Source organism: Anas platyrhynchos, chromosome 5, assembly GCF_047663525.1.
Source record: "Anas platyrhynchos isolate ZD024472 breed Pekin duck chromosome 5, IASCAAS_PekinDuck_T2T, whole genome shotgun sequence".
Classification (NCBI taxonomy): Eukaryota; Metazoa; Chordata; class Aves; order Anseriformes; family Anatidae; genus Anas; species Anas platyrhynchos.
The window spans coordinates 39,186,069-39,205,346 of record NC_092591.1 but is presented as its reverse complement, the minus strand read 5'-3'; the positions used below and the strand labels follow the sequence as shown (position 1 = coordinate 39,205,346).

At 36.2% G+C, this 19,278-nt stretch overlaps 1 long non-coding RNA gene across 1 annotated transcript; it reads right to left on the bottom strand.

Annotated features, from left to right (window-relative positions):
- Positions 1–4,521: 4,521 nt before the first annotated feature.
- LOC119717246 (uncharacterized) lies at positions 4,522–18,697 on the bottom strand. The gene is made up of 6 exons (XR_005266479.2): positions 16,502–18,697; positions 15,390–15,514; positions 14,509–14,565; positions 13,759–13,927; positions 9,609–9,661; positions 4,522–9,484 (listed from the first exon to the last, which is right to left on the bottom strand). It is a non-coding gene; the product is annotated as an uncharacterized lncRNA (long non-coding RNA).
- Between the last annotated feature and the right edge of the window lie 581 nt (positions 18,698–19,278).

Sequence of the window (19,278 nt, the reverse complement as noted above, 5' to 3'; positions counted from 1 at the left end):
AAAAAAAAGTAATTCTTTCAGAGTTTGGATTGGACTAGTTTTTAAATTTTTGCTTGATTTCTGCAAGCATTGACTATGATGTGATGAACATTCTGCCTATCTGTTTTCTAAATGGTAAGGTTTTATCATTTTTTAGGGTTTATCTCTTCTGTGGCCTTTTACTCTTTTGTATACATATCTTGCAGCTAATGCTGGAATATTTCCTTGTTTGGTTACAGATTTTCTAATCTTGATTAAAAACAAAAAGCAAAAAACAAACAACTTTGTATAGATAACTTGCAAGCTGAGTCTTAAGAGAAATAAACTTTAACAATCTCATTTAGTAGTTTCATGTTGTAGGCTACGTTTTCTGATCTTTACGTGGTTCACTTCCAAGAGACATAGTTGGAAGATCCATAAATGAAATGATTATTCTTCCTGTCTCTATTATCTTTTTGTGCTGCAAACCTGCTCATATGTATCTTCCATCCAGATTGTGCCCACAAAAAGGGGAGTGACAGCTGCAAAGGGTCTGTGGGGGAGCCCCCAGCCTTGGTCTGCATCTCGTAGAACTGATCTATTTTGGTCTGCTGCAGTGGAATTCACTGCGTCTCTCTGCACTTAATGAGGAGTTGCCTTCTTATTCACATTTTAATAGTGTGTTTTGTGGTGTATTTAATGGCAATGGCATTCTCATACTGTCAAATTACTGGATCTCAAACAACATCTCCATTTTTATTTTTAATTATATCTTACAATGCTGTCATTCTTAAAGAATTTTAAAACAAAAATGTTATTGACTTTTACTGAATGAGAAGCTTTGTAAAGACTTCAAGAACTATTTATATTATTCACTGGTTTATGTAAAAACAATAAAGAGTCACCACAGATAGTTTCAGCATTTTTTTTTTTCCACTTAAGGTATAGGGTCTATTTAAAATTCAGGGAAATCATCTCTGTAAGAGATGATTTTTCATAATTAAGAAAAAAATATCTCAAAATCAAATTCAAATATACTAAATAATCTTTTTATAAGGTCCAGTGGAATTAAAGTCTGAAATACAACCTGAATTGCTGCTGTTGGGACAGTTCCCATCCAACAATGAGCAAAAATAATGTGCAGCTCTTAGGTTATTACTGTGTACTCAGCTCTGCAAAGAAAGAATAATGCAAGGACATTTCTTTTTTACTGCACTTTTTTATGGTGTCATATCCCAACAATGTCAGCTTGTGACTCTCCGCTGTCCTCTGCCTGCACTGCTTGTTTGTTTCTGCCTTTCTTCCAAGTACAGAAAGTTATTTTCTTGGCCCAAATGCTTTCAGACTTAACAAAATGTATCTGGTCATAATTCTAGTTTTGTTCTGACTTCTCCTACAAACCTGCTATTCTTCATCACTCCACACGGTGTCTTCATGGACTGTAAATCATTAAATATAATTCAGCAGCCAGTACACTGAGAATCCAGCCTTGCTTTCTCTCCCGTGCACACACTTATTCACACAGAGCTTGTGTCTGGCCCACCTGTGCACTTTAAAAGATTGAAAACTTTTTACTTTAAAAGCTAGATTTTTGCTTTAGTTTTTATTTATTTTTTAAATCTTGTTATTTTTTATTTTTTTTTTCTGAATGAAGTTGACCTAGTAAAAGAAAAAAAATTGATTTGGGGAATTAGGACTGTTAAAAGAAGCTGATTTTATTTTTGAAAGCTTTGAAGGGATTCTTGTTGACTTTCCAAGTATGAACATTCAGAAACAATTTTATTCAGTAAGCTACTACTATAGGGAAGCTTCCTGAATAAGTTGGGAGGAAACATGAAGTGTTCCCCTAGAAGAAAGGTCAAAGGAAGGGAGTTTGTTCAGCCTGGAGAGGAGTAGAAGCCAATCACAGTCTTCCAATACCTGAAAGGGTAGCTCGAGGGAAGATGGAGGTACTCTCCTCTCATGGGTGCACAATGACAGGAGAGGAAGCAAGGGGCACAAGCTGCTTCAGGGGAAACTCCACCCAGATATACGAAAGACTTTCTTCACCATGAGAACCATTCAACCCTGGAATAGGTTGCTCAGAGAAGTGGTGCAGTCTCCCTCACTGGAATTATTCAAGACTTGGCTTGGCAGAGCCCTCAGTAACCTAATTTCCAGAATACATTATTCCAATGGTTTCCAGAGCCACCTTTCAGCCTGGACTCTTCTATGACTGTAGGGTTCTTCTTGTTACCTACGTGGTAAATTCTTTAGGACCTGAACCTTCTCTTAATTCATTAAAATTCACATAGGCTCCTCAAATCATCCCGTGTTTTTGTATCAGGAATCATGAAAGTGTTGACAGTGAAAGATCACAGCTGTGTATTAGAAAAGTAACATATTGTTTGGCTTACTCAGCACCCCCAGGTAGACATGAAGGAGCAAAAGCAGCTACATGCAGCTTCTTTTTTTTTTTTTTTTTTTTTTTTTCTTGTGACAATAACAGATGAAAAAAATTAGATTAAAAAAATAATAAATAAAAAGCATTTCTGTACCTGGATGTTTATTAGCTGCATTGCTGTAAGGATTTAGCTTGGATCACATTGGGCATAGCACAGGTGGGCAGAGGAATGTTTTATAATATCATTTTTTCCCCTAAGGTCTGAAATAATCTGTCTTTAAGGAGAGGAAACAACTATTACTTTCATTAAGCTGGTGAATTAATGTTCAGAGCTTTTATTATTATTATTTATTTATTTATTTATTTATTTTCACCCAGAAAGTGGTAGGTGTAAATTCTTAACTGGATGGAGTTGAAACCCACTTTACTTGGTCACCAAATTATTGGCTATGGTGGTTGGAGGGCACTCTCTTCCTTCTCTGAATCTGGCCCTCTCTAAAGAAAAAAGAGATATTCCAGGCTCTATTATAGAATGAGAAAGCCTGGAAGGAAATATGATTATCTAGGGAGTATCCAGGCACTCACAAGTTTTCAGTCCCTGTTTACATTAATGTTTCTGCTTTCCATATAAAAGGATTTGGGAGCAAAGCGTAAAATCTCCCCCCACCCAAGTGAACTCCCACGTTCCTGATAGTTTTCTCGCCCTGCGAATCTTGTATTCCTTCCTGTGTGGATCTGTGCCACGGCTCCAACAGGAAGGGAGGACACAGTAGTGTTTCGCCGAGGAGGCAGAACTCTGAGTCAAAGCTTGTAAATTAGATGAGTCCTATTATAATAAAGCATAAATTAACTTATATGTGAGACAGCAGCTTTTAAAGAGGGTGAGAGTTCTCTCTCCTTGTAATGAAAATGTTCCGGTTTCTTTAGGGATTAGTTACAGAGAAGTATATTCCAGCCCAGCCTACCCCTTTGGAAATACGGGTGCATGTTTCAGCTCCTTCAGGAGAGGGGAACATTATGCTGTCTCTTTCATTTTCAGGGTGAAGATACCTATCAACTCTCATATATAAAATATGGGCACCTCCTCCAAATACATTAAAAAGGAATGCTTACAGCTGCATTTTGTATGTGAGGTCTGCTTGCAACTTCATTATTCATTTTGGTCCTTCTGAAGCCTGAAATGTCTTTAGTCATTGTTGAGATTATGACAACATCTGACAGCGTCTTCTAGACTATGTCTAGATTATGAACAAATGTACACCTAAATGGTCCTCACCTCCTAGCAGTGCAGGATAGGGGTCTGACAATAGTATATTTTGATCCTTTTTTACATCTTCGTTTTCTTCCCACAGAAACCAGGGCTCAAAGGAGGATGAAGGACATTTGGGTCTCACCCAGAGTTGGTTTAGGTCAGAGTCTAGGACTGCACCTGAGCTTGGATTCTGGATTCCACTTTAGGATTTTTCTGATGAATCCTAAAGATGTAGGCTGTGGTGCATCTTTGTCCAGTTTCTGGACTATAGCTAGATTCAAGATGCCTTTGTTGATGATTCTAACTGCTCAGATCAGAGTACTGGACATAGAGAGAAGCATATCTGTAGGCACCTAGGGAGTTTCCAGAACATGAAAACTCCTAGGGTGTTTCAAGAACCTGAGTACCTACTGAAATCAGATGCTTCCCTGGGATGGGCCAGTGAATCTAGCTATGATTTAGCATGTTTTTCCTTCAAGAGTATGAAGAATATTAGAACAAAAGGGGTCATTGGTGTTGATATTTGAGATATTAAACTGAGTACTATATTTGAGAACTACAAAGTGTCATATGTATTTTTAAACTTGCAGCTACATTCTTTTAAAGTGATTCTGTAAAAATGACACATGAGGGATGCTATTTTTCTCCTTTTTCCAGTGTCTTGTAAAATTTTCAGGATGTGTTTGTTGAAGATGCTTTGTTTTTTGGTAGTAACTTTTTTTTTTTAATAGTAAGAAATGAAGGTGAAGATCAAAAATAGAGTTTTCTGTTTTCTATTGATAGTCTAGCACCTAGAAGCATGCAAGATTCTTTCCATATGCGGTGGTTCCACTCGAGTGGGCAGCCAAACTTCACCACAACTGCTCTCTCACTCCCCCTCCTCAAAGAGGAACGGGGAGAAAATATGTGAAAAGGGCTCAAAGGTTGAGATAAGGACAAGGAGATCATGCAGTAATTATTGTAGCGGGCAAAACAGACTCGGCATAGGGAGACAGTAAGATTTATTGCTTATTACTAACAAGCCAGAGAAGTGAGAAACAAAGGAAAGAAACCAAAAGCACCTTTCCCCCCCATCCACCCTCTTCCACCTCCTCCCCCTGAGCGGCGCAGGGGAACAGGGGAATGGGGGTTATGGTCAGTCTACAGCGCTTCTCTGCTGCTCCTTCTCGATCACTCTCGTCCTCTGTGCTGTGGGGTCCCACCCACGGGATGCAGTCCTTGACGAACTGATCCGGTGTGGGCTTCCCATAGGCAGCAGCTCTTCCAGAACTGCTCCAGATACGGGTCCATACCACGAGGTCCATCCCTCAGGAGTAAACTGCTCCAACCTAGGTCCCCCACGGGCAGCAGCTCCTGCCAGGTCACCTGCTCCTGCATGGTCTCCTCTCCACGGGCTACAGGTCCGGCCTGGGATCTGCTCCGGCAGGGGTCTTCCACAGGTGGCAGCCTCCGTCAGTGCAGGGCCACCCGCTCCACCGTGGTACTCCATGGGCTGCAGGGGGACAGCCTGCTTCACCATGGTCCTCACCACAGGCCGCAGGGGACTTCTGCTCCGGCGCCTGGAGCACCTCTCCCCCTCCTTCTGCACTGACCTTGGCACCTGCAAGGCTGTTCCTCACTCCTCTCACTCTCCCAGCTGCTGTGTGGCGCAGCGTTTTTTTCCCTGTCTTAAATATGCTCTCACAGAGGCACAAAACAACATCGCTTATTGGCTCGGCTCTGGTCAGCAGTGGGGCCCTTACCAAACATGGGGCAGCTTCTAGATCCTTCTCACAGAAACTACGCCTATAGCCCCCTGCTACCAAAACCTTGCCACGTAAACCCACTCCACCATGATTTCCTTTCTCAAGGTGCTTGCAAGATAAACTCACAACAAATGAAAAAGTAATTTTCTCCATCAGCATCTTAACTCCTGCTTGAAGCTTGTGTAGAACAAAGATCCACATTAACAATATCAGAAAGAAAGTGAAGCTAAATCCCAAATTCTGTCCAACTAGAATGATGATTACCAAAGTTGACAATTTACATTTTAGTAAATTGCAAATGCAGTCAGTTTTGAAGAGAATGTTCACAAAAAACAATTTCTTGTGAATCACAGTGTAAAATCATGCCCATTTCATTATAATCCTCAGTAAAACATTTCTCATTCAGTGAGAATAAAACAGTCAAGCACCACATTTCACATTATTCAAATTCTAGTTATCTGAGAACATGATTAATTCCCCCATCCAACTTTCTATTGCATCCATCAGTAATATTTCAGACGTGTACATTTATTGTTCCATTTCACCACAACTGTGCAAAAGAAGGATACCTTATTAATCTCATTTAACAGAGGGGAAACAGAAGTTTAAAGGGCTGTGTTCATACCATCTACGGTGATCTCAATTCAAGGTGAGAAGTAGTGATTTAAGCCCATCACTTTTCAGAGCTGGCAGGCCCTGTATGCCAATTTTGCCAGCAAAGGAAAGCTGAGACAATCTATTCGGTGTTCTAAATTTCACAGCAGTCTTATGAAATGCTGTGTTAAGAAGTTTGAATTCTCTTCAACAAAGTCAAATGAAAGTCTAGAACTTTGGTATCTAGCTTTGGACATTTAGGTGTGATTTCTTCAATAAATGTAACATTAAATATTTCATATGTTTAGACATGAATTCCAGTGTATTTTTGCTCAGTATTTTTGCACGTTAGACTGAAGGTAATAAGCTTTTCATCTAGAAACATGATCTACTGGCAGTCTGTGAGAAGTTTAATTTAAATGTCATATCAGCATTGCACAGGAATACCTAACAGATGTGAGATTGGAGGAGGAGGAGCAGTGGCAAAAAGACTGTAACATTAAAACCTATATCACAGTGCAGTCAGAAACAATGACTAATTAAGCAGTTCCTAACACTTAAGTGATTGATTTTATACTCAAAAACCATCTTCTTAAGGTATTATTCTGTGAGTAATTTCTTAGCTTAAATTTCTTAGCTGAGAGGCTAAGAACTAAAGCTCAATGGCCCCAGGAACACTATTGCTGCATCAACGTGAAGCACAGATTCAAACAGCAGAAGCCCTGCAAGCTTCTACACAAATGTCTGGAGCTAACAGAATGATGAATCACACTAGAAAGTTTTCTCTGTGAGGTAACACTGGCTAAGGAGAAGAATGAGATACATAGCCAATGGGTTTCATAGATCCTAATAGCACATGTATAGACAAATCTGTAGGCACTTCTAAGTAATTCCAAGGTCTTAAGAAAGCATTCTTTTCGTGGACACAGACAATTTATTTTTTCTCAAACTGCCTTGTTCTTTAAAATGTAGGTTAGGTGTTTAGGTGAGTTTTCTCAGAATGAAGTTATCTCCCTGACAGAAAGGTCTTTTTTTTTTTTTTTTTTTTTTTTTTTTCCTGTCTATAAAGCATAGGAGCGGAAATGTGGCCAAGATTTAAAATTCAAAATCATGCATGGCTTTTTCTGAGAGCTAATGAAATGCACTAGTTGAAGTATAAAGAAAAGCAACATGGAAAATTTTAGCTCACATTTGGCAAAACTTTAAGTAAACATGCTTCTAAAAATCGTGTTATTTAATCTCAACAATAGCACAATCAGCCTTATATTAATTAAAATGCAAAAATGTAGTTTTTTTTTTTTTTTAAGGTACTATGCATCTAATTCTTCTGAATTACTAGAATCTATTTTGTAGAAAATACTGGCTTTCCACAGAAACCTGATTGGCAGTCTATGTTCAGTTTGTAGCACCAGAAAAGTACCTTTTTGTCAATCAGTCCTTTTCCTGTGATTTTCTAAATAACTTTTGAACCCATTAGTAAATTTTAAGGTTTCCTACAGGTGTAGAAGTCTTAAGGATACCAAGTGTTTTCCAAATATTTGCTGCAGAACAGAGAAAAAGCATTGTGGTAGAGGTCTACAAGTTTGTAAGGCACACAGAGAAATAATTATTTATTATTTCCAACAACAACAAAAAAAAATCCTGAGTGATATGAAATGAAAATGTCAGATGGTAAGGTTAAGGCAATAAAAATGAGATATTTTTCATGGAACCACTGCTGCTACAGTGACATATGATAGAGGAAAAATTCTTCTTGGTTTGCTGTGAGTCCTATGTGCACACCAGAAATAAATTTATCTGATAGATTATAAAAATTAATCCATATAGTGGGTAACAAAAAGCTCTCAATTTAAACAATTCCTTTATTTATTTTACAGATTTACTTACACAATTATCTTTAGTGATTCAATCTTATATTTACTAATATCATCCTTATTTTTACTAATCCAATCTTATCCAGTTCCTTTAATTACGGTAGGACTTCTGCATTTGAGACTTTTACAAAACTTATGTATTGGTATTTATTTTTTCTTGGTAGTGATGTATCTAGTTGTCTGAATGCGATTTTCTTAGAACACTGACATCAATCCGTGACAAAAAAGAAAATAGAATTTCTTATAATGAGGGACATGGCCAATAGTAACAGAAACTTGATACTGATACTACATCTACACTAACCTCCATCCTCCATTCATTCACTTTTCTGCTGGTGTTATGAAAGCAAAAAATCCTGGTGAAGATCTCTCTTCTGACCTAATAAGCATCACTAATGATTATTAGATTTGTAAGATTGCTCAAACAACCTAAAACACCATAAGACAATGATTTCTCTGGTCTGCTGCTTTTTTTTTTTTTTTTTTTTAGTTAGTTGGAAAATTCCCAAGACTCCTGAAATGCTTGTGGTCAGTTTGGCATTTCCTTCCAATTGGTGTGTTTTAGATTACCTGTATAACCTATATGACAAGCGCCTTTCTGAATTACAGTAGACATCTATGTAATGTGGTATTACAGGAATTTTGACACACAAACTGATAATGAAAATATAATGTATACTGTATTGGAAAAATTTAAGAATCAGCATGGAGCTTTTCAGAGAGTAGTATCTATTCAGTCTTCCTGTCTGCTTAAATCCATACCTTTCCTTCCAGATTAAAGTACCACCAATCAACTAATTTAGTTGAATGCTCAGTTAGGAATGAGAACTTCTGAGGAGATTCTCATGTGTTACGTGCATCCAATTAACTTTATTAAAGAAGAAATTACACTATCTTTTTCAACAGGAATGATGTTCTCCAACTCCTCATTGGAGTTTTCTATTTATAGTCATATTGGCTCCTTAAGAAGGCAAAAATAATGTGTTTTATTAGTATTACATTTTTATTAGTATTATAGATTTTAAAGTGAATATATGCAGTTAGTTGCTTTCTAGCTGGAAATCCTTAAATCTCAAGGGCTCCTCCCTTGAAATATATTTTTTAATGCAAGAATTCCTCAGTCTGAGTCACCATGAAGTTCAAACAGAGAATACTGAAGGCACGATAGGGATTGAGTGACTACTGAATTTTTGAAGTCACTGTATAAAGTACTATTTACATGCTATAAGCTAAACAGACGTTGGATAAAACAAATTGAATATGGGCTATTGTATGAAAAATAAGCATCATCATAACTCCTGCCTCCTTTGGAAGATATATCTCTTTTTGTGTTTGCTGTTAAAAAATAAAATAAAAAGAATATGGTCATCCGTTACCTCAAAGTCTAGTTATGAGCAAAAGAAAATACACCTTATATTATCTGAAATCATTCATTATAGTCTAAATGATACCTTAACAGTCTAATCACATAAGTTGCTAATAAATCCAGAATTAAGTATTACAGAAGGGGAAAAAAGAAAATTAGGCATAATTTTACAGATAAAATCTCAAAAATAACACTGTTACATTATTATCCACATAATGCATAACATCTATCCCTTTCCTTTGATGTTGCGCTGTTCATTCAAGTCCTAAGGTCTTCAGCTTGAGTCCAGAAGGGCAGGTTACAGCAAGTCATCTGTTTTCCAAGTCATTTGCCAAAAAAAACAAAAAAGTGATGTTTATGTTGATGGCTTTTATTCCTCCTTACTCTAGAGTCCTAGAGTCAATGTGGGGTAGTTCTGATACATTTACTAACACACCTTTATTCCTTGCTCTTCCTTTACTGGTCCACAACTCCATGTTGAATGCAAATCTGTTGTATATATAATATACATTATACATATAATACACATATACATATATATGATGGACATTTGGTACTTGTTCTTTATTCTCTTTTTACTGCTAAAATTGTTTTTATCCAGGACCGTTGGTGAGTTGGTTATAGCCCTGGGACCTCCAGTCTGGCCCTGTGGCCCCTTATCAACTCATGCAGCTTTTTTTATATGGCATCTGTGTTAATGCTTCTGAGGTGTCTGCTATCACACCACACCTGTATTCATGTATATCATTACTTTAGAGTCGTAAAAGTTTCATTCAACACAAAAGGTTAATTATTATTACTATCTATTTACATAAAAATACATAAAATATAGAAAACAGTATTGTTAAAAAAAAAAAAAAAAAAAAAAAAAAAAGGTTATACCATACAGAGATCAGCAAAAATAAAATGAATCAGACATAGGCTATTGGTCATTAGAAAAACTGCTGTTACAGCATACAAGGAAAAACAAAGCAAAACAAAGCTTCTGTCTGGACATGAAGCCTAGTGAAAGTGAAGTTTAATAGCAAAATGAACTCTATAAGTAAATCTTAAAAATGATATATAAAAAGCATGGTAAATGATTCCGGAGGATTTTCAGAAAGGTTTTTCTAAATATATATTTACATTTCTCTGACTTTTAAGAATTTCTAGTTCTTCTCTCTTTCTTCTGTCTGCCCTGCTTTTCTTTTGTTCCTTGTGTGCTGACTTTGTTCTAACTTGACTTTTAAATTAACAGTTGTTCCAAGCTGGGTTCTTGGGACATTTGGCGAAGAGATTGCACTTTGATCCCTCCCCTTATAACTTGATGCATTGTTTCTACAAAGTAGAGTGCACATTTATGATATACTTCAGTGCACACAACAGCATAAATTTTGTTTAAATTCTATTATTTTACTCATTTTTATGTCTGTAAAATTCTTAAGATTTTTTTTTTTTCTGTGGAAAACAGAAATCAAAGCAATGATAAAGTCATTTTTGATAGCGTAAACTTTGGAAATAAAGTCATAAACACCATTTTATAACTTGGCTGTTTTAACACATTAATTCACATGGGATTTCATTTGGATACCATGTAGTCAAAATAGTTTTAATTAAAATGCAAGCTGGTTATAGGTTTGTTTTATCTATTGAGTAGCTGGCTATCCTAAATTATGTTTTGTAGTTCAAATAAACTCTAGTGACTTGCCCAAGAAATTCTGAGTACCTCTTTTAAGGCTAAAATTGTAGCAAAACGCCTGAAATACTCTTTGATGTAAGTGATTTTTCAAGCAGTGACAGGTCAAAGTGACAAAAGGGGACTTCTGAGAAGTTAACGAGTCTTTTCCCATTCTGGTCTCATTTACAGTCTGCCTGAAATTCTAGGAATCTTACCTGTTCAGCTACTGCTTTTTCTGTAAAAAAGCCCCCATGGCTATAATCAGCATGGGTTTTATAAATCCCTTTCATAATGAGGTGTGTTTTGAAGTAGCAAAAATTTCTGTTATGAACTTAATGAACTTCCCAAACCCATAGAGAAAAGACAGCAAACAGGGAAGGAGCCAACACTTTTGACCCCATTCAATTTCTTAAAATTGATATTCCACACAAATTTTATAGGGAAATATCCTTTTTGGGGAAATATCCTTACGGGGAAATAGCCTTTCTACTCATTTAATAAATCTTGCTGAAAATAGGAAGCTGTGATTTCTGTCTGTACAGTCTTTCCCCTACAGTTTTCATTGCCCTAACTTGTACCTGTTTGTAGACCTGTATGGGGTGAGGAATAATGGTAGTTTCACAGCTCCTGGGAACATTGAATTTTGATTTTTATGAAAGGACTGTTTTACTTCATTGAATGTTTTCTTTCTGTTGTGTGAAACACAGCAAAACAGGAGCACCTTTAATATCATCAGAGGGCTTGCACACAGATCTAGATAACATTTTTTTTTCACTCTGAGTGGCTTTTATAATGGGCCTGATATGGTAGTTCAGTTAGGTCGTCATTTATGTGGAAATACTAGGTCAATACAGAAAACACCAGTAAAGTTGCTATGAACACTTCAGTTTGTATATATGGTGGTCTGTTTTGTACTTTATCTTGTGTAAAAGGATAGTGTTCAAAATTCCTTGTGGTCTTCCCCCTTTTGTGACCTTCAAAGAAAGTCAAAACCCTTCTTCTTTGTTGGTATTTCCCTCTAGCACAAACACAAATATTCTTTCCCGAAATATTTACTTCTAAATATCTGAGAGGAGCAGACTTTTTCTTTCATTTCTAATATTTTTTTTTACGGAGAATACTGTCAGGAAGGAGCAACTCTTCATTCACTTTCATTTCACACGTGACTTTCATTCACAAAGCAGAAATTTTAGCCTCTGTCTCTACTAAATTTTCAGGCAAGTAGATGTTCATTCTTTGTCTAAGTCCCCTTTACACAGGTTTTTGCAAATGAAATCAGCTTATCTGTTGGTGTTAAGGCTGCAGAATAGATTAAATTCTTCATGGTGTGTGTAAGTCTTCTGTAATACATATTGGAATTCGTGTTTATGTGTTGTATGTATTACTCTCTGACTTCATAACTGACTGAAATATGTGGTGGTTTTTAAAGGGAAGGAAAAATATAAACTTTTTTTCTATTAAATTAAGGAAATATGTGTTCTTTATGTAGACATAGTAACACCAAATCGTAATTTGTACAGAGTTACACTTTACAATTTATTTTTGGAGTAATTTTCATGCATGATGCATTTGTCTCATTCTGTTACCTTTGATATTATCACTAAAAGTGTCACACACAAGGTTAGTACAAGAAACTTCTGAAAACTATATCTTTACAGTTTAAGTTTTAATACAGGAGCCTTTCATAAAAACTCTTTATATTTATTATGTGTATAAGGAGGAACTTATGACGAAAAGAGTTCTTAAAATTTTCCAAAATGCTGCACAGAATTTTTATAACACTGGAAAATGTTCTATTTTAGAAAGTCCTGAGAGACAAGTATTGCAGTGTTCTTAATTTAGTTTTATAACACCTGCCCTTTGAAAATTTTTAAAGTAAAACAGATGTCCCCTAGCTTATCAGCATGGAACAGGGAATTCTAAGAAATTATGTATCTTTTCACATTCTTGTAGGCACTGCAATTTTCAAATTTATATTCAAAGAAATTGCATATATCACTTGGACATTCTAATTTGCTAAAACTTTTCAGATAATACTGAAACATCTTTTATGAGCACATAGTTCTCATTTTGTACAAAGCAATGAGTCATTTTAGTATTGCAATTGTAAACAAGAAGAAATTGTTCTAAGAGCACACATGCCTTCCTGCTACTGTTCATTTTGACACTTATGTAGGACAGGGTGGAGCAGCCACAGAATTTTCATGGTCAAGTCTTTTCAATTGCTGGAATTCTGTCTTATTTTACATGATTTTTAAGCCAAAATTTACACATGTAAAATAAACTATGTTTTACAAAAATATTCTCCATAAAGCTTCCCACCCCTATGCCCCAAAATCTTTTGTTCATCTTTTATACTTCTTTTGTTTAAAGCAATCAAGACTGACCATAGGACAGAAAGTATATCTGAGTATTCACTTGTTGATTTAAGGAATAATTAATACAGGTTTATTTCTATGCTGTCAAAATTTCTGCAGTTTGCCTTAGATTTTTTTTTGTTGTTATTATTTCTGTTAACAGGCAAAATAATAATATTAAGGGCCAGATCCAGTGAAGTTTAGCATCATGACATTTATTTTTTTAGGCACTTTAACCCATGGATTGGACTTCACAAATGTTACACTCAACAGGGTGTTGAAGTGAGGTATTTGTAGAGGTAGCATACTAAGAGGGTATCTAGGCTGATAGCAAACTTGAGGTGAGGGGCAATCACAAATCCCATTCCTTAGGCTATTTCCTCCTGTCTGCAGTGTTACATCCACTTACACAGGATGCAGGTGCAGATCAACTCCTTTTCCTGGGCCTCCTGGAGGTAGGCTGGATTTTCATTGGTTGTAGTTACTTTGTGAGTAGGGTCAAGTGTTAGTGAGAATAATGACACAATGTTAGCCAAGCCTTAGATATATAGGTATAGGTTATATAGATATACCTGAGGTTGTCTTCAGGCTTTAGGCAAATAAAGTTCAGAATTTAGTCATTCTCCATTTGAAGTCAAGAGCAAGGTACCCATTGCCTCCATATGTGCAGAAACGACCCTCAGGGAAATAACACGTGGCCCAAGGAATTCTAGCACAATGCATACAGAACTGTGATAGTGCCTGGAAAATGGTAAGAAATATAATGCAAGCATTTCTTACTATAAGTCTAGTTTTTGGTGTAGCTGATTTAGTCAAGACCAGTTACATAAACATGTATTCCAACATCTCCCTATCCAGAAATCCAGACAAGCGATCAATCATTTCAGGGGCCTTAGCTTTGGCTCTCTTATTGCCTATGGCATGAAAAGGGATGGACATTCCTGTGTGCAGTGTTACTTGTGAACCACTGGTTTGGTAATAAGAGCAGATTTGTTCTTTAATTAGCCTTTGTTTCTCTAGTTTCCATGGTCCTTTGAAGCTCTGATGAGTAATCTGATGCATACTTGTGATCTTGACCAAAGTCATGTAGAAAATAACCAGTTGAGCTTTGTATAAAATTCATTAGGCTGACTCTTAACTCCCTTGCTCAAACTCTACTCTCTCTTATAAGCTTTGAAATTCTTATCTGAGAAGACACTTATGGAATTGTGTCTGAGACTTATGCTAAGGCATCAAACAGTAAATACAGTTTCTATCATGGAAATAGTTGCTGCATAATGGTGATGCACTGTATGCGTCAACACATGCAGCTCCATGCTTACAGAATTTGTAATCCATGAAGAGATATTTTCTATTGCTGTCCTACCATTGCTGATGATCTGGAAAAAATGAAGTCAAAGAAGAAGTAGATTAGCATGTTTAGATACTCTTTTTTGGATTTTGTTCCCAGCCCAGTCCCCACAGTATTAATAAATGTTAATCTGAGCAAAGTTTTACATTGGCAGATGGCCAAAATGGAGGATTAATACTGCTTGCTCAACAGGTCTTACTTAGAATTAGTTTTATCATGTAGTAATTGGATAAAGCATATTTTTGATAGACTGAAGAAAGTTAACTTTTAGCACTTTAATTATGTAAAAAAATAAATCCTAACAGCTGCACTTAATAGTTTGTTAGCTAATGGTTAGTTCAGCAATTTTATTTCTGGTTGTTATATCTCTATATATCTATATAAAGAAAGGACTTTCAGGTGTTTTTCTCTATTGACTTAGATAATACGAGAAATTAAATGTAAGTGTGGATTAAGGGAAAAGCAGCAAAACCTGCAAAGACTTTTAATGGGGCTGTGGAGTCTGCCCACATGGTTCTGTTCCAGCTTCTGCCTAGTACCTAGGATCCCATGTGGGTTTCCTCCTCAGGAATAATACATACTGTCACACTGTAGGGTACTGCATTTCAAGTACTGACTTTATTGACTACTTTGAGGTAGGATATTTGGTAGCAAAAGCAAAGCTAAGATTCTAATGTACAAATTACTATTTTTATATAATCTTTATGTAGCATGAAATTGTTTGTAGCATTTATACAGTGAGGATAGTACAAGCTTCGTGCAAGCAAAGGTTGGATTAAATGTGTTCCTCACCTTACTGTCAGACACACAGCAGGAGAATTGATACTAAAAAAGAACATTCAATTTATTTACCTGGAAAGATGACATCATAACTTTTGATTGCTGCCTCCCTTTGAGGTGAATGGCATCCCAGTAACAGCTCAAAAGTGGTATAATGCTATTCCAGTTAGGAGGAGAAACCAGTGGTGCAGTCAATACTGTTAAAACAAGGTTGAAATACAGTAATAATTTTTGTTTCCTTCACAAACAGCCTCAGATCAGAGGAAAACATAATGAACTGCTCAAAACACTATAGTCTTTTCAATCATTCTGAGCCACAAAAAACTCTTCTCATCTTTTTTTCTGGCACCTCTCAAGGTATTTGTTCTGAGGCTACCTGGCTGTTTGTGCTTTCAAGGCATTCTGTTTTGCCAGATGATTAAGCCTTTATCTGTTTAAACGTAGTTATGTTTGTACTGAAGGCTTTGCTTCTTTTGGCTATCTGGTTCCAAAAAGGGATTTTGCTTTCTCTGTGCTTATTTCGAAGGATATATGCTGAACATAATCCCACTCCCAGTTTCAGTTAACTTTCCCTGCTCACAATTGCATGAAAGAAGAACAGGTGAAAGGTTTTGAATATCTTCTAAAAACTGAGTGGAACTCAGTTTTGTTTGTTTGTGTTATAGGGATGATCCAGGCAGTCTTTGATGGAGTAGGACAAGAAGTCAGTCTGCTTCCACAGGTAAATGTATACTGAGTTTGTAGGAAGACAATCTGTCTTTGCTAGGTGAACTGCAAGAGTAAGTAGTCCTTTTTCTTTATGTGCATCCTACTAGCATTTACCAGGAAAGGTCTGTTATTTTATTAAAATGTTTTCCCAAAATATATTTTCCAGGTATACAAAAACACATTAACACATTCTTACTTTCTTTCTTGCTTTCTCTCTCTCTCTCTCTTTTTTTTTGTGGGCAAAAACATCTGATATCACAGGAGTCCTTACAAAATAGATCTAGACACTTGATATTAAATTTATATTTTTGAACTATTCTGTTTCCTTTGAGGAGATACTGGATCACGTGAGGCATTGCACTGAAGAAAATGGTGAGAGTTCTACCTGATACAAAGAGTGTGGTGAGCCTTTCACATTTCCACACAATGTTTCTAGAGCCTTTCATCTTTAGCCAAAGTTTGAAAGTTCTACTCACATCTCTCTTAAAAATCCTGGGAGGAGAGTTGGGCACAATTCCAGCATCCCTTCTAATCATACTTCAATGTAATCTCTAGTAACATCAAAGCAGTTGGAGGATGATGACAGAAAAAAAAAAAAGAAAAAAGAGTCAGCTAAAGTTCAGTCTCTGAATAGACTGCTTACCTTTAGATTTGTGTGTGAGGAGTAAGGGGGTGGTAGTGTTAAACTACTTACTTAAAAAAGTTAGCTTTTCCTGAAATTAAGTCTGTACATGTCAGGATAATTAACTTTTTGCCATTAAGGTGAGGGGAAGCAGTTCATGTAGGAATTCAGGCTCGTGATTTTTGTCCTTTAAATAACAGACACCAGGCACTTTTTGACAAATTAAATTTACATGTGATAAATTATTTGAATTGCATCCCTTTTTATAAAACTTCCCTGCTTCTGTCTGAAGCCAAGTACAGATCGCATATACTTAACTGATTTGCAGAACTAGAAAGTAACTGATACTGGCCTAAGATTTTGAAAACCATACACAAAATATTTACTATTAGAGCATGCATTATCCCTTGCATAAAAGCATGCAATGTAAGTTCCTTTCAAGAAGCAGCCATTGAATGCTGAAAAATACCTTAAAGATACCTTCTTCCTGAATTTTTACTATATTAGACCTTCTTCCCAATTTTTACTATTCACATTAAATCATGGTGAATTCAATTCTGAAATTCTGCTTATTTTTGCAGAACACTTGTTAACACAGTTTTCACTCAGAAACTCTCTGTTAGAACTCTCCTGTAAAAATATTTTCTGCTGATAATTTCTTGAGTTTTTGCCAATTTCTTTGAAGGAACCTACCTCTTCACACATCAGTAATGACTGCTTAGCCCAACAAAGAGCTTCCTAGCTTGGACTTTTCTCGTCAGCTGTCTCTTTCTCATCAGATGTTCTTCCTCCACTGAGGTATTCTGACCAATATCATGGTTAGTGTTCTCAGACATCTGATTACTTAAAGAAATGTTATTTATCACAGGAAAGGGATCAGGTTCAAAGGAAAGATATGTGAGGTGTCTTACTGTTGTGTTTTCTTCCCACTGCGATACTTGCCAAATTATGATCCTCCTGGTGATTGTTAAACTTGTTGCTCTTTTCTGTGTACAAATCTCAGACAGTGGAAAATATCAGGAAAATCTGAGTAAGAATTAGTCTGGATGCACCAAGAATGACATAGTTAGTTCTGTAAAACCCTATTACTTAATCAATTTGCAGAAATCTACACTTTTTCAGTGCAGCAGTTTAGTTAGTAATTTCTGGAATAATTTGCTGAAAAATTGTGTCTGAGCACTTTCACTAACTTTTTCTTTCTCATGGTATCTGTGACTGAAAAAAAAAAAAAAAACAACAAACCAACACTAAAATTTCCTGTGTATTGTCTACAGATTCCTTTGAATGTACCCAAATAATAACTATGTAGGAATAAACAAGTTTTACTTGTAGATGTGAACTGAACACAGTATGTTTTTTTTCCTTCTAATTGCTTCCTAAAGCCATTCTTTTCTTCTAATAGTTGACTTTGTAATTTGGTTTCCCTAAAAGTGCAGTAATGATCTGTTCATGTCAATTAACATAGCTGTAATGGGTTAAGACCAAATAGAATTTAGCTTAGCCCCAGTAAGGGATCCTGGAACTTCTAACAAATCAAATAGACTTATACCTTGTCTGGGGTGGCTCAGAAGTGCTGTAAGCTTTTCACAGGGTACAGGTAGCAGTAAAATGATCTGGGTTAAAAATCAAAATGTGTAGTTCAAGGACATACTCGAGGCATAACTCCCATTTCTAGCATTAGGAAAATACAGTTTGCTGTAGTTTGCTATAGTTTGGTATACACACTTCCCAGGTGTCTTTCCTTCCAGCAAATGTACAGGTCTCAGTAGTAATACAGAACTGCTGTAATTCTTCCAATGGAAAAGGGCAATGATATATGTACATAAAATAAAATTTTCAAATTTTATTCATATATTAATCAAAGACTGAGGTAAATTATGGCATTTCTGTTTCAGGGCCAATGAATAAATCATGTAGATCTTAATTACAAATCCAATTACAGATGATAAAGCAAGTATTGGGAACAGGCTGTCTTTATTTTCTTGTTTCTGTTATTGGAGGGCAGCAAGCTGTCACTCCACCTCTCACATTTCTGATCCCATAAACAAGTCCAACTCAAGGTGAGTGAAGACAATATTACTGTCATTTCTGTTCAGACCATGAGGTTTTGAATCATAGATGGGGAAACCCAAAGCACAACACAGTACAAGAGAGAATCATTGTAATGATTTTCATTAGTTTTTAGCTTTATTTGTTTAAGCCAGTGTGACCTGATTTTCTTCAGCTCTAATTTTCATAACCTTCGAGTCTCCAGTGACAATGTATACATTCAAGAGTCATCTAGTAAAAAGTTGAGAATAGAGTACAAGCAAATCTAATGTATACTGAATAGGAAACACACAGTTGTGAAATGAAGTCTGTCTGATCAAGCCTTCTCATATCCAGAAACAGTGCCTATCCTATAAACATGCTATCTCTACCTCATTTAATGATAATGATGACATACAGGAGTATGAGTTCTATATAACTCAGCTTGAGTTATTTAGAAATTTAACTTGATATACTTGACATTCTCAGGCTCTAAAAAGAGCCATTATCCTTATTTTGATTCCCACTGTCAGGCTGTAGATTGGTAGGCTGACAAGAAAGGTCACATACAAGAAATGATGTTCTCCCATAACTGTGTTCTTT